This window comes from Talpa europaea (assembly GCF_964194135.1).
Source record: "Talpa europaea genome assembly, chromosome: 3".
Lineage (NCBI taxonomy): Eukaryota > Metazoa > Chordata > Mammalia > Eulipotyphla > Talpidae > Talpa > Talpa europaea.
The window spans coordinates 49442868-49453458 of NC_140069.1; positions in this window are offsets into that span (position 1 = coordinate 49442868).

Genomic DNA, 10591 nt, shown 5'->3' on the forward strand with positions numbered 1-10591 from the left:
TCTCTTTGCTTCTCAAGTATGGAGGCTTACCCTAGAGTGCTTGCACTTGTTATTAAGATCCAGCTGCTTAAGCTCTGGATAGGGAAAGCATTATTTACTTGTCTCTGTTTTGACCCTGGGTGGGGATAAGGCAGATAATTCTTTAAAAAAAAAAAAAGATTTATTTATTTATGCATACAAGAACTGGGGTGTAGGCCAGAGGTCCGGAGTGAGAGGATTCACCAGAGAGAGAGTGGGGAGCAGAACAGGCAGATACACTGAAATGCACTGCTGAGAGGAGCAGCAGGCAAGACAGTGGCTGCGGATAGCTTCACAGTGCTGCAACTTAACCCCTTGCGCCAGCAGGAGGCCCAAGGCAAATATTTCATATACCACAGCTTCCGGCTGCAAATAGTAGCCTAGCCTATGAGGAGATACACATGACCCTGTCAGTGCAGGCTCCAAATGCTCTAGTTTAGGAGCCTCGGGTTCCTCATCACTGTGTCCTTTACAGAAGTTCACCAGTGGTGCACCCTCTGTAATGGACACCAACTCTGTGTATTCTGTTCCTCAGTGCAATGCCAGGTATCCAAAGTTTCTGATGGGGGCGTATGCCCCTGAGTTAACAACCACACAGTATCACTGAAAAGCAGCTGCCTGCCCCCCCCCCCATGGACAGCACTGCCCTTTGCACATGATTTAATTATAATTTTTCCTACTTCTTTCTGTGGCACCAAAGCTCTCAATGCATGTGATAGTCATCTGTTTATCTTTTGGGGTTGTTCACTGTTTTGTTATAATTTGTGAATATGAAGAAGAGGCCAGCCCAGTCTATTTACTCTGCTACTATCTTTCCAGATTTATTTTCAAGCAATTCAATTATTGTGTGACTTACAGTGACTTTCTGGGACTCCAGTTATTATTAATACAAGTCAGCTCATTGAGACCCTGTTCATTTTTTTTTTCAGTCTTTTTCTTTATTTAGTTTCATTTTGGAAAGTTTTTTATTCCATTTTACTGCAGTATCCAACTGTCTGTTAATAGTACCCAGTGTACTATTTTTTAATTTTAGAGTGTATTGTTTATCTTTAAAAATCCCCTTGTCTTGTTCATATCTCTCATTTTTCTCCCCCTAACATTCATGCTTTCCTTTACCTTCTTTAATGGATCTAGCACATCTATAATAGCTGCTTTTAACATATTTATCTGACAATTCCATCATTACTATCATTTCAGAGTCTGATCCTATGGATTGATTTCTATTGATTATGGGACACTGCATGTCTATTAATTTTTTAACTGGATGACAAACATTGTGACTTTTATATTGAGTGCTATATTTTGTTGTAGTCCATCAAAATGTTGAATTTTGTTCTGGCAAGCAGTCAAGTAACTTAGGATAAACTTGATACTTGCGTTTGAGGCTTGCTTTTAAGATTTGTTAGGTCAAGTCCACACTAGCCTTTAAATTAGGGCCAATTTTTTTCTACTATTAAGATGTCAGTGTTCTGGGCCTCCCTGGTGGCACAAGGGTTAAAGTCTCAGCATTATCAAGTTATCACCAGCCACTGTGGCATGAGTTCGATCCATGGCCAGGGAGCTGACACACATGGCTCAGCAGACCTCTCCTATCTTGCCTACTGCTCCCCTCAGCAGTGTATCTCAGTAGATCTGCCTGTTCTGCTCCCCACTCTGTCTCTGGTGAATCCTCCCACCCCTCTCCATTTCTGACCTGTACCCCAGTTCTTGCATGTATAAATAAATAAAAATAAATCTTTTTAAAAAATGTCATTCTAAGGACTCAACTAATGCCCTGTATACTATGATCATTTCATTCTCGCCAGTTGGAATGTGAAGTATTTTTAGGTCTGGGTAAGATCCTCAAATGTCTGGCCAATTGCTTTCTAGTAGTTCTTTCTCTGGTCTTAGGTAGTATCCTCTCATGCATGGACAGGCCAAGACTCACAGAGATATCTGTGCAGATGCCTAGATCTCCCTGTGAGTTGTTTCCTCATTGATAACCCTGCCCAAAAAATTCTGACCAGGTTGCTGATTTCTCTATCTTCAATGCATCATAACTACTGACTTAGTTCCAGATTCCACTTCCTGAATTGGCACAGATTTAGGAAGGTAGTAAGCTCAGGCATCATAACAGCCATCTCATTATTTTCCCTATATTGTAGGTAGCACAGGACTGTTGCTTGATATCTTAAAACAGTTTATTTATATATTATTTTCTATTGTTTATAATAAGAGGCAATTCCTTTGACAGATAATCCTTCATTGACAATCCTGTGTGGTAGATTTTAATACACTGGTAAATTTAAGTGTCTTGTTTCATTTGTAGTCCTTTTTCCCCCTACAGACATATGTGAGAATGGGATTTTAAAGTTCTCTATGTTTATGTATCTTTACTGGACATAAAGCTTTACACAGACATCTCAAATAGTTATTTTTAATCTATGGTTATGTTTTCTTTTTCATTCCCACTGTATAGTTTAATTCCCTCCCCCACCCCACCCCCGGTCATGCTTGCCAGATATTTGTATATTCTGAGGATCTTTTCAAAGAAGCAGCTTTGGTTTTATCTATCAATTCCATCATCTTTAGTATTTTATTCCATCAAGTTTGGTTTTCACTTTTTAATGAATTTTTCTTCCTGATTTCATTAAGTATATTTAGTTGTTGTTCTTTTAGATTCTTGTTTTATTTACTTTATATAATATTTAAATATTAAAAGCACTTGTGACTGAATTTTCTCCTTTATTTAGGACTTTAACTGAACCATAACAACCACCCCATTACTTGTGCAAGACAGAACAACAACGCTATCAGTTATTCAATTACAACCGTGCATCTGCTATGCTTTTAGTAACACTTCCTTGTTCAATCAGAATCTCCCACTCTTAGGTCAGCTATCACCTTGAGAAATGAGTCTTTTCACTTCTGATATCCCACCCTAGAAACTTCTGAACCCAAACATAACAAATAAAAAGGTTACAATCACTTTCCTGAATGAGAATTCATTTCAGGATTGTATGTGGTGTGACCTTACAGGCTTCCCATGATATGGAAGTTCATAGAGACTCACCTCTGACTCCCAGCCATGCACCAGAACCCTTACTTTGGGTTCCTCTGAGTCACTTTGCATCTCTTATGTTTGAGATTCCTGACCAAAACCAGAGTGAGTTACACACTAGTTGTGAGCTCCAATTCCATTAATGTACCTAATTTCTTAAGAAAATTAGATGCGATCCACTGAAATCTCTGCCTTTTGTTTTTTGTGGTTTTTATTTTTTTTATTTGACCTTTTTTTAAGATTTATTTATTTATACATACAAGAATCGGGGTACAGGCCAGATACGCGGGAGGATGAGAGGATTCGCCAGAGACAGAGCGGGGAACAGAACAGGCAGACTGATGAAATACACTGCTGAGGGGAGCAGTGGACGAGACAGGAGAGGTCTGCTGCACCATGTAGGACCCTCCCCTGCCGGTTGGGATCGAACTGGCACTGCAGAGGCTGCGGACAGCTCCAAAGTGCAGTACTCAACCGCCTGCACCACCAGGGGAGGCCCTTTTTGCGGTTTTTTAAAAAGATTTATTTAATTTATTTATGTGTGTAGGCTGAGGTGTAGGCCAGAGGTGTGGGGGGCCAGAGACGGAGTGGGAAGCAGAACTGGCAGATTAACTGAAATACACTGCTAAGGGGAGCAGCAGGAGAGTCAGGAGAGGTCTGCTGCACCATATCTGCAGCTCCCTGACTGGGACTGGAACTTGTGCTGCAGTGGCTGTGGATAGCTTCATAGGGCTGAGACTTAACCCCTTGTGTGACCAGGGAGACCCAAATTTCTGCCTTTTGTTTTAAACCTATCTTTCTAAAAATTCCTGATGAAACTATGTTCTTCATTTAACTTTACCTTCAACTTTATCTATCTTACAATTTGTTACTTGCTGAAAGGGGGGAAAGAGCAAAGAACGTTGAATGAGCAGAACGTTGTTATGGTTCTTAAAGTCCATAACATTAGAACTGACAAGTTTAAGATCTTTCCAAGCCAGTGTTCCTCAATAGGTGAAATTTACCTTGGGTAGCCATCCAAAAACTTTATGAAGTCTACTTACGTCTCTAAGAATTTGGGGCCTCCCTGGTGGTGCAGCTGTTGAGCGCTGGGGTGTCAAGCTGCCTGCAGCCCCTGCAGCGCTGGTTCGATCCCTGGCCACTGGCGAGGGTCCCACATGGCACGCAGACCTCTCCTGCTGCCCACTGCTCCCCTCAGCAGTGGACTTCGTTAGTCTGCTTGTACTGTTCCCCGCTCTGGCTCTGGTGAATTCTCTCACCCTCCTGCGCTTCTGACTGTATCCAGTGCTTGTATAAATAAATAAATAAATCTTTTTTAAAAAATAAAAAAGAATTGACTTGGAGGAATAAATCCCCAAAAACTTGAAACATTGGGTGCATCCTTGTTAGGTTTGTGGCCAGTGACTACTTCTGCTGAGGCTGAGATCTGAGGTGAAAAGCAGCATATATGACTGATTGTTATCATTCTCATGGAGACATCTCCATCTAAGCTCATGCCTCAAGCAGGCTAAGCACCTGTTTCTTATGTGTGTTCTCATTGAAACTCAAATTCTTCTGCTTGTCTTATAAAATAACACAATTTACCAAATGACCACTTGAGGAGCTTTCAAAGTGACCAAAATTGTCTATCATAGGAACACTTTAAAATAAAAGGACAAAACAGGGGTGGCAACTTAAATTATTCAATTTGTAATGTGAATATTTTATGACTAGTAAGAACCTTAGAATTTGAGATAGTACAGGGAAGCTGTGATTCCAGCTTCCTGACATCAGCTAGTACAACATTAGCTCAACATTAGCTTGAGAGCGTTGATTGGAAGTTCCTGGGAAACAATATATTCCTGAAGTCCATTAAACAGAACATGCACTAAAGAAAGCACAAAATATGATACAAACTTTACTGAAGGCTGTATCTATTTTATTTTGAGTAAGGATTGACTGGATAGTAATCCAGGATTTTTTTTTTTCTTTTTTAAAGCAAATACATTGACAATTTTAAAAATACCTTCAGGATACAATCTGGGGTAGATCAATAGATAGAGGCTTTTATCACATTATCCTCATTTTATTTATTTATTATGTCATTGTTTTCTTTTTTTTTAAGATTTATTTCTTTATTTATACAAGCACTGGGTACAGTCAGAAGCGTGGGAGGGTGAGAGAACTCACCAGAGCCAGAGCGGGGAGCAGAGCAGGCAGACTGACGAAGTACACTGCTGAGGGGAGCAGCAGGTGGCAGGAGAGGTCTGTGCGCCATGTGGGACCCTCACCCGGTGGCCGGGGATTGAACCAGAGCTGCAGAGGCTGCGGGAAGCTTCGCGACCCAGCGCTCAACCGGTGCCCCACCGGGGAGGCCCCAGTGTTCGTTTTTTTAAGATATATTTATTTATGCATACAAGAATTGGGGTACAAGCCAGAGGTGCTGGAGGGTGAAAGGATTCACCAGAGACAGAGTAGAGAACAGAAAGGCAGATCGACTGAAATGCACTGCTGAGGGGAGCAGCAGGTGAGACAGGAGAGGTCTGCTGTATCATGTGGATCACCTCTGTGGTGGGGGATCTAACTTGTGTGGCTATGGATAACCTCATAGGCTGCATTTTAACCCCTTGCGCCACCAGGGAGGCCCCACATCATTGTTCATTTTTAAACAATATTTGCTTTCTCCCCCATCCCTCAGGTGTAGTCTCCGTAGAATTTCCTTCACCAATGCATCTGTGCACTACCACCACAGTGCCCTGTTCTCCTCCCTCCCTCCCTCTAATCCCTCTCCCTCCTCCTCCCCTACAGGATGTCTCTGATTTATAATTGTCTGTTTGTTTTTGTTTTGTTGTGTTTTATATTGTTATTATTTTTCCCCTGATGTCTTATTTGTTTCCCCTATATTTCTCCTATAAGTGAAAGCATCCAATATTTTTCTTTTTCCTTCTGGCTTATTTCACTGAGCATAATTCCTTCTAGCTCCATCCATGTTGCTGCAAATGGCATGAGTTTATCTTTTTTGATTGCTGAATAGTATTCCATTGTGTGCATATACCACATCTTCTTGATCCAGTCATCTATTTTTGGGCATTTGGGTTGCTTTCAGGTTTTACCTATCACAAATAGTGCTGCAATAAACATAGGGGTACAGGTATTTTTTTGAATCAATGTTTTTGTGTCCTTTGGATAGATCCCTAGGAGTGGAATTGCTGGGTCGTATGGTAACTCCATTTTTAGTAAACTGAGGAATCTCTAGATAGCATACCCTCATTTTTTTTAAATGAGCAGCTATAAGCCAGAAGTCAGGGATTTGGTATTTAAAGACTAGAATAGGAAATAACTCCTTTAATAGACATGTAGAATTTATCCAAATATTTTCAGGTCATAGAATAAAAACAGAGTAAAACCCTAAACAAGGGGCTCCCTGATGGCACAGGATTTAAAGTTTCAGTGCTACCAAGCTATCACCAGCCATTGCAGCATGAGTTAGATCCCTGGCAGGTGAGGAAGCTACCCACATGGGGCAGCAGACCTCTCCTTTCTCTCCCACTGTCCCCTCAGCAGTGTATTTCAGTCAGTCTGCCTGTTTTGTTCCCCACTTTATCTCTGGTGAATCCTTTCACCCCCACTCCCTGCACCTCTGGCCTGTACCCCAGTTCTTGTATGCATAAATAAGTAAATCTTTAAAAAGAAAATAAACCATAAACAATGTTGAACTTCAATGATATGCACCCTGAAATTATTTAGGAATGATGTATACTGACAGCCCCAGTAGCTTCTTAGTCCTTTCAAAGACGTCCAGTTACGCCAATAAAAACTTACAAATACGCTTGGAAGAAAACTTGTGTCAAATATTTCACAAGTGTTTCATGCAATACCTGGCTTCTGCTGATTCTCCAAACTCCCTAGTTGGAGTTCAGGGATACCCTGTACACAGGGCATCCTTCATTTCTATCTTCAGCCATAGACCTCCTGGGCCTCAGGGCTTTGGCACTGATTGTTTCTTTGACCTGGATTTCCATTTGTGATCCTCATTTACTTAATTTATACAGAACTTTCAAATCTGAAAGGGCAGGGAAACTCCCTGTCCTCCCAGCCTGTGTCAGGATATGCTCCTGTTCCTTTTCATTGCTGCTTTAAAGTATATTTTCTTGGGGCCTCCCTGGTAGCAAGGGGTTATTAAGACACAGCACTGTGAAGCTGTCCACAGCTACTGCAGCACGAGTTCAATCCCTGGCCAGGGAGCTACCCACATGGCAGAGCAGACCTCTCCTGTCTTGCTGGCTACTCCCCTCAGCAGTATATTTCAGTACATCTGCCTGTTCTGCTCCCCACTCTGTTTCTGGAGGATCCTTTCACTCCCGCATCTCTGGCCTGCACCCCAGCTCTTGTATGCATAAATAAATAAAAAAGTATATTTTCTTCACTGTTATCACAATTCATACTCACACATTCATCAAGCAATCACACAAATGTATATGCTCCTCATAAGGTCCTTTTTGGGACCAGGGTTGGACAGGGCTGCTTTGCTCACAATGTGTTCCCTGTACCTGGCTTAGTGCCCAATATGAAGAGTTAGGAGGTCAGGAAGCTTGTTGGATAAATGACTGAAAAGGCAAATTAGAATAAGGTTCCACATTTCACAATCCTGTAAAGCTGAAGACAGGCAGCTTTAAAGGATTGCTAATGTGCAGTATTGGGTGAAGTTGTGGAAAAGCCGGCACTTGCACTCATTGTTGGTGGAAGTACAAATTCATATGGCTTGAAGTACTTATCAAAATAGTCAGTGTTGGGGCCTCCCTGGTGGTGCAAGGGGTTAAGCACCACACTGTGAAGCAATCTGCGGCCTCTGCACCACAAGTTCGATCCCCAGCCAACCAGGGAGCAACGCACATGGTGCAACAGACCTCTTCCCGTCTCGCCCGCTGCTCCCCTCAGGAGCGTATTTCAGTCAGTCTGCCTGTTCTGTTCCCCATTCTGTCTCTGGTGAATCCTCTCACCCCCGGAATCTCTGGCCTGCTCTTATATGCATAAAAATAAATAAATCTTTAAAAAAAAATAGTGCTGATTCCTGTGGATCCAGTAATTTCACACCTTGGCATTTATTCTACAGGAACAATAGTGTCCGTATACCAATGTGTCCTGTAGTTGTTTGAAGTTTGAAAACTGGCAACAACTTAAATGTTTTTCATTTTTAAGATTTATTTATTTATGCATACAAGAGCTGGGGTCATGCCAGAGGTGTGGGGCATGAGAGGATTCACCAGAGACTGAGTGGGGAACAGAATAGGCAGATCAACTGAAATACACTGAGGGGAGCAGAGGAAAATTCAGGAGAGGTCTGCTGCGCCATGTGAATAGATCCCTGGCCGGGGATCGAACTCATGTTGCACTGGCTGTGGACTGCTTCATAGGCTGTGTCTTAACCCCTTGCGCCACCAGGGAAGCCCAACTTATATGTTTTTTAAGAAGAGGCTGAAAAAGTAAAGATACAGCAATAAAATGAATTTCTGTACCATGCAGCCTTGAAAATAAATTGTAAAAATTGCATAAAAGTGTAATCTCTCTTTTTAAAAAAAATCCTATACATATAAACACAATTAAAAAATACATTTTTGGCACAGCAGACCTCTCCTGCCTTGCTGGCTGCTTCCCTCTGCAGTGTATTTTAGTAGATCTGTCCGTTCTGCTCCCCACTCTGTCTCTGGTGAATCATCTCACTCCCCCCACCACCTCTGACCTACACCCCAGTTCTTCTATGCATAAATAAAAATAAATCTTAGAAATATATATACATATATATACATATGTATGCACAGACATTTTTAAATGTGGGTAAGGAATTAGCCAAATTGTTCATCGATATCACCTCTGGAGAGCAGAGACAGGAGCAGGAGTGGCAGGAACTTCCACTTTTACTTTGTCAAATTTTCTAAGTTATTTAAACAGGCAAGCTTATAACTAAAATAGATTTTTAAATGTTTTAAACTCTAGATTCCTTGTAGAACAAGGCTTAAAGAAGGCTCATGCTGCTTCTGCTAAAATAAAGCTACAATCAGGGAGTGCCTGTACTTAAGAAAAGGGCCTCCTAAGGAGCTGACATCCACGGATTACACGAGTGTCGGTTAAATCTTCCCAGAGAGGCCCAGGAGTAAGAGTCCACGGCTGTGGGTCACAGGAGTCTTGGGGCGCGCATGCCTTCGGAAGGAATACGCCAGCAGAACTCAACTCTGCTTTCCCAAGTGCACGATCCTTCCCAGAGGTGCGAGTCCTGGGGACAAGATTCGACTCGCATCCTTCCTTCATGGCTTCAACTTACTAGCTAAGATCTGAAGTACAGATGTAGAGGTAGCCAGAGCAAGGAGAGAAGAAAACTCGAGCCTGTTTGTCACCCCATCAGGGTTAAGTACAGGACGCACCCCCTCTCATCGCGGATCCTAGTTGCGCCTGGGGAACCGAAGTGAACGTGGGCAACGCGGGCTGCACAAACCGCGCCCAGAGCCGGCTGGTCCCGCACGTGGGCGCCACGGAGGGCGCGGCGGGCGGCGGGGCGGGCCCCGCCAGCGCCCTCTAAGGCCGCGGAGTCCCGCACTGTCCCGCCCGCAGCGAGGGCTGCAAGTTCGCGCCCCGCGGCCGGAGGGGGCCCGCCCGCCGCAACTATTCCCGCAGGTCGCGGCGCTCACGGAGAAAGCCACGCTCAGCCCCGAGCCTCCCTCCTCCACCAGCTTTAGGGCCCGGGAGGCGTTTCCTAGTGGAACGATCGCTTCTCTCCCTCCACGGTTAGTAACCAAGGCCGAGGCCACCCCGTGGAGGGCTTACGCCGCTGTCTTCAGTCTCCACGGCGGCGCGGACAGGCAGGTAGTTCGCCCCATTTTGCGGAGAAGAAACCTAGGCCAGAGTGGCGAAGAACCCGACCAAGGTCACCAGGCTTTGCTGGTGTTTCCCCCACCCTCGAAGCTTGCAAGTGTGAATGTGAATGGACCCTAAGTACTCCTTTCTTTCCCTCAATGGCCGGCAAGGAGAATAAAAATGCGGCCTTTGAACTCTCGGTGAGGGTCTGGACCTCGCTTTTCAGCCTCGCCCGGCCGAGGTCACGAGGCTTCCCCGGGGGAAGGAAAAGCCTTGGTGGCACAGGGGTGGGGGGCCCTCGAACTTTGATGTGAAATTCGGAGCCTTAAGACGTGAAATTCGGGGCCTTCCTGGTGGCACCAGGAGTTAAGCACCGCACTATGAAGCTATCTACAGCCTCTGCAACACGAGTTCGATCCCCGGCTGGCCAGGGAGCAACCCACATGGCACAGCAGACCTCGCCTGTCACGCCCACTGCTCCCCTCAGCAGTGTGTTTCAGTTGGTCTGCCTGTTCTGTTCCCCACTCTGTCTCTGGTGGATCCTCTCATCTCCACCCCAAAACCCCAGCATTTATATGCATAAATAAATAAATCTTGGGGGAAAAAAAAAAGAAGTGAAGTTCCCCGATGGCTAAACCGCCGCCACCCGAAGTCTCCGCAGCGCGCGGGGAGCAGAACCCGGGGCGTCAAGGTGCCGGCACCCGC